The 6,013-nt window shown below is 37.2% G+C and overlaps 1 long non-coding RNA gene across 1 annotated transcript; it reads right to left on the minus strand.

Annotated features, from left to right (window-relative positions):
- Window positions 1-623: 623 nt before the first annotated feature.
- Window positions 624-3,378, minus strand: LOC106558014. The gene is made up of 3 exons (XR_005380901.1): window positions 1,207-3,378; window positions 767-819; window positions 624-661 (listed from the first exon to the last, which is right to left on the minus strand). It is a non-coding gene; the product is annotated as an uncharacterized LOC106558014 (long non-coding RNA).
- Window positions 3,379-6,013: the final 2,635 nt, after the last annotated feature.

Here is a 6,013-nt window from a genome sequence, read left to right on the forward strand (position 1 = left end):
AGCTTTAAGCATTTTTCAAAGAAATGACCAGTAAAACTCTCTGCGGTAGAAAATATCATCATTACTCTCTATTTCATTACAAAGGCATGTAAATATATGACAATATTTTAAAGGCTCATGATTTTATGAAATTAAGAACCAGTGTTGATGCACTTCTGGCTTCAGTTTCTGTGATGAAAGAAGAGTTGCCTATGAATATAAAAACATTACCTAGAATATTTTTGAATTTTCACTTGCAGGCAAAATATCAGCTCCATCATAACATATATCTCCCATGAAACATTTTAAAAAGAAATTCAGTAAAGATTTTCTTATTGCTGAGAATTTACCTTTTTCAGTAAATTATTTCTTTAAAAGTTTTTCATTAATTTCTAGTCAGTTAGCATACTGTATAACATTAGTTTCAGTTGTACAATAAATTCTTTTTTAAAAAAGATTTTATTTATTTATTTATTAATGAGAGGCACAGAGAGAGAAAGAGAGGCAGAGACACAGGCAGAGGGAGAAATGGCTCCATGCAGGGAGCCTGACGTGGGACTTGATCCAGGGTCTCCAGGATCAGGTCCTAAGCTGAGGGAGGCACTAAATCGCTGAGCCACCTGGGCTGCCCAAATTCTTCTTTATGAGGCACAAAATTGTGATTCGATCATGAATTTTCTTTCTGAAATACAATCGAGAAAATACAATCTGAGACACAATAGAAATGCTGACATAGCCACACTATTCCACCACTCCATGAGTTCTAATGCTACATAATTTGTCTTACCTGTTTCTCAAAGTCTTCAGCTTCAACAATGTTTTCTATGTATTTTTCCAACACTGGTGACCAAAAAAAAAAAAAAAAAAAAAAAAAAAGATGTTAGTTTGCTGGCTTATTGCTTTATGAATTATTTCAGCCTTATACACTCTGGAAGGAAAAACAGTTTTCTAAGTGCTCCTCCCATTTTTTCACTAGAAATTGTTTGTTCTCCATCAAACTTATCTCCATTTGGTTTGTCTTTGTGGAAGAGCAGCTTAAGACCACTCAGTGGTTGTTGCTGCCCATTCAGTGGCCTGAGCAGTGGGAGCTGCAGACCAGTCTGAGCACGCTCCAGTCTTTGGTAGGGAACTGCTGAATAGCCACAGAGGGCACCTGCACCCCTTCATGCCAGTCTGTGACTCCAGGTTGAGTAGCAGTGACCTCAGGAGCTGGAGCAGTCCACTCACCCTGAAACTCCTCCTTGGTCACAGCCTTTTGGGCAGCAGCCTGCTCTTCCTTTTCATTTCTTTGGGCTCTCTGTAGAAGTTGACAGCAGTGGTAATTTCCCACGGATGTTCAGGGGAAAGGGTGCCACGCATTCGCAGAGCCTCCCAGGCCAGCATTCAATCACATCAGACTCACTGAGTGAGCTCCCTTTTGTTGCAAGGGATGTCAACGTCCACATGGTGCAGAGAAGCATCTGTGTCACACAGAGTGATGGTAGGTGGGTTGACATAACATGCCTCTGTGAGAGGCTGGAGTTGGTGCTGGGATCAGTAGCCACCAGAAGTCTCAGTTCCCAGAAGGCTGCCTGGGTCTGGTTAGTGAAGTCTCCAGGAGTGGGGCAGCCAGCAACAGCAGTGGCTCTAGTAGCAGCAGCACACTTCAGCACAGCTCCCTGGCCAGGGATATGACATTGACATGAGCCAGGTTTTCAACGGCAGCAATGGTATAAGCTGCCAGCAGAAGCTTCTCCCAGGTTCTCTTCAGATTTATGATACAGATGCCATCACATTTCCTTTTGTAGATGTACTGTTTCATTTGGAAATCAAGGTTGGTGCCAACTAAGTAGGTTCCGGCTGCAAGGAATTTGAGGACATCCTCCTCCTTCGTTTGCAGCCATCAAGTGCTCCGGATATTGTGAAAGATTCTCTTTAAGACAATGCTATATGGACCCGTCCCTGCATGATGTGGAAAGCCCAAGCGGTCTTTTGTAATAAATAAACTTCTAAACATTTGTTATTAAGTTTAGTGATGTTTCACTAAGTGCCAGATTGAGTAACACTTGACTTTGAAGACTTCTGAAAAAATTGCAAAAGATCGTCTTTATGTTTTGGATACTTAGTTTTTTAATGTCTTGCTAATTGTGAGCTATCTCAAGGCACAGTATATGACATGAGGATCTTCATTAACAATAATAACACAAAAAATCCGCACTTCAAACAGTTTCATCATAACTTTGAATCTGAGAGGAGGGAACTTTTGGTTATATCTGAATAAATCTTGTTTAATACTGTAATTGCCAAAAAGCATGTTCACAAAGAAAAGCGTCACAGCTAAGATTTTCTTTTTAGTCCAATTGTGCTTGTATTATTAATTTTATCTGCTGTTCCTTTGGAGGATTTTTTGAGTCATTTGTCTATTTCATGAAGGTTAGTTTAGTTAGAACTTAAAGGAGCCCAGGTAACCCAGTATGCCTCATGAAAAAGAAATGGAAGGAGGTGCCTATTGTTCTGGGAAATGCAATTCCCACTCCTTTCCTCCCATGTGATACCATGTTAAATCCTAACATCAGACATCTACAGGCTACAGACTATGATGGCCTGTTGTCAATCTTTTTTGTTAAAGGTTACTAAGGACTAGTTTCTTTTTAAATAAGTAGAAGTGTTAACATTTTCTTCTCAAACTACAATGGATTGCCTGGTGCTCCTCTGAAGTTCACACACCTCAGTTTGGCGTAACTGTTCTAACGTTTGGCTGAGAGAAAACATGCCAACCCTTTGAAAGATTTCCATCCACTGCAGTCCTGAGACTCATTACCTTGAGCACCAGAATGTATCATTTTTTGTTTGGCATTATTTTCATTGTAAATATATTTGTCTTGTCTCCTCAGCTAAATTATAAGTAACTGGAGTCATAGTATTCTTCACATTACCAAGCATAGTACTTTGTCTGAAAGATATATGATACATATGTTTTCTTGTGCTAAATGATTAGCTTCTCATGTGCTATCCTCTTGTTTGTCTGAATTGCAATTTCTGTAAGGACAGGAAACTTTTTATTCTTCTTCCAATCCCCCACCTCTGCCACATGACTTACATGAACTTTTTAATGAATATTTGTTGACTAAAATCAGATAACTCAATAGATTTGACTAATAATCTCATTTTGCACGGAAATTAAGCCAATAAACTATGGATCTGGGCTGTAATAAAATTCATGTATTCTTTCATTCATTCAATCAAGTGATGTTTATAGTGTATTTTCTATGTACCACATAGTAATTATAACTGTGGCATAGCAAAACAGAAAGTAGAGACCACAAACTAAAAATATGATAGAGTAAACATGCTGTATTATCATTACATATAATCATCAGTAATCCATATTGAATAAAAGCTAAAAGAAGCTGTTAAACACTCTCCTAGGGACACCTGGGTTGCTCAGTGGTTTGGCACCTGTCTTCCGCCCAAGGCATGATCCTGGAGACTCAGGATTGAGTCCCGCGTCGGGCTCCCTGCATGGAGCCTGCTTCTCTCTCTCTGCCTTTCTCTCTCTCTGTATCTGTCATGAATAAATAAATAAAACTTTAAAAAAAATAAATAAACACTCTCCTAAAACTATTCAATTTTGTACGTAACATCCAGTGTGCTTGTAAATTATTTATGTAATACTGGTCTGTTTTCCTTATACTGGAAAATAAGTTCCACTGAGGCTCAGACCAGGTCTGATTTGTTACTACTCTACCCTGGGGTGTAGCACAATGCTGGCACATAATCAAGTATTCAATAAGTGTATCTTGGATGAATACATAGATGAATATATAGGGAGAAAAACAATACTAATGGTTGCATATATTTTAAAATCCAAAAATAGGGAGAGTTATAAAACAGAAGATTAAGCTTTTATTGAAGATAACTAGGAAAGACAAATTATTCAAGAAAATTACTCTATGAGTAAATTAAAAAGAGTAATTTAAAACATAAATTTCTGTTGAATTTTGGCTAAGGCTGACAGGTTCAAAAATTCAGTAATTTGTTCAACAAATATTTACTGAATGTGTATGAAATGTCAGGCACTGTACTAGGTGCTGCAATGCAGAGGAGTAAGATAAATTTGTGCTCTGTCCATATGGAGTTTACAGATAGGTGGAAGGTACTGAAAGGCACAAAGATCATTTTTCCAATATGTAAAATAAAACAAAAATCTCTATTACTAAAAATAATTGCATATTTGATAACACAGGGAAATGTCTAAGAAGTCTTTGACTTATTTTGGCATACATATGTATTTTGGTTACATATATGTAACTTCAGGCCCATATTATGTTCTGTGATTTCCTCTATAACTGATACTGTTCTACACTCCAGATCATTGTTCATGCTTTGCTCTTGCTGGAACTCTTTCCCACTTATCCTTTAAATTTCTTAGTCAAATACAGCCCCTACCCACCACTTGATACCCCTTCAACCATCTTTGTGTGCATGACCCTTCATTGTACTTACAACAGCATTTATTTGTCTGTCATGATTTGTCTCTTTTCCGAACTCTAAGTGTTTCTAGGGCAGAGGCTAGTTTTCACTGATTTTGTATTTATGATGGCTAGTACATAATAAATGATCAATAAATGTTTGTTAACTAGAGCTGAAACTCCTATTTTCTATTTAGAAACTTGTATCTATCTAATAGGACTTCACCTGACAGAGTTCGTTTCCAAGATGTCTTTAAAAGACAGTCTACAATCTACTAGTCATCAGGAAAAATCAGCTACAAGCATTCACACACCTGATTACATTCTCACTTTTCACCAACAACCTAAGCCCACGTGAGAATTTGAGGCAGAGAATGTAATGTATCTTTACCATCCTGATCACATAAATTCCATTTATCTTCTTAACACTTCAAGTGCCAAAAGGCTGCATAATAAGCAAAGTTACACTTCTTTTTTGGCAAGTCTAGTGTCTAAAACACTGCTGAAATGCTACAGGGGAACATTCTCTGTACCACTACCTGTCCTGGGTTAATAAATGAGTTTTTCCAGAGACAGAAGATTAGAATACAAAAAGAGCTATGAATATATGAAAATATCCACCATCTGTGAATATTATCTCTGACTTGGTACCTCAGGTACATAGCGAGGTCCCCTCATTGATTAATTAATATGTTGGTATCTCTGTATTATTTGTTGCCACAATAATGTTTCATACCAAGCCATCCAAAACCATCGTCTTATAATAAACATTTATCTAGTTCACTACAGGTTGTTGACATTGGAAAGGTTTATCTGGAAGCTTCTTCTGATCTCATCTGGATTTCCTTATGTATCTGAGGGCTGGCTGGTAACTGGCTGAACCAGGATGGCCCTAACTCAGATGTCTGAAACAACTTAACCCTGTTCCATATGTCTGCCACAACCTTCCTGCAGGCCAGCTGGACATGTTCTCATGGCATAGCACAGGGGAATAGTGAGTAGACCCAATCATACAAGAAGGCAACAGAAAAGCATATGCACCTTTCTATAAAGTCTAGTTTGTGTCATGTTAGCTAACATCCTATTGACCAAAACAAGTCACATGCCCAAGCATAGAGTCAGAGTGAGAATGGAACTTTAAAGTCATAGGAAAAATATAGTGGATTCAAAGAAGTCATTAAGTGGGGTCATTAACGCAATCATCCTGGATCCCTGAAATCTACCATGATCCTAAATTTTAAAAACCTGTGCAAGAAAAATTGCATGATATTTCCATGTAATGAATTCTGGATAGTTTAGGAAGTAAAGTTCCCTAAGAAATATACTACATTGGTTTAAAGTTTTGAATTTTATTTGAAATTTGGCATTCAGTTTCACAAAGCTACAGATTTTTAAAAATATATTCTCCATCTGATATAGTCTCATCAAATATAAGGGTAAAGGAAAACTATGCAATAATAGCAACTATAAATTACAAGTGATTTTGTGAAATCCAGCAAAGTAAAACTGTTAAGACAGATAATAATGAAGGTCCACTAAAGAAAGAAATAGGATGTAACAGAAAAATATGTAATCTACAAAAA

This window comes from Canis lupus, chromosome 29 (assembly GCF_011100685.1).
Source record: "Canis lupus familiaris isolate Mischka breed German Shepherd chromosome 29, alternate assembly UU_Cfam_GSD_1.0, whole genome shotgun sequence".
In the NCBI taxonomy this organism is placed as follows: Eukaryota; Metazoa; Chordata; class Mammalia; order Carnivora; family Canidae; genus Canis; species Canis lupus.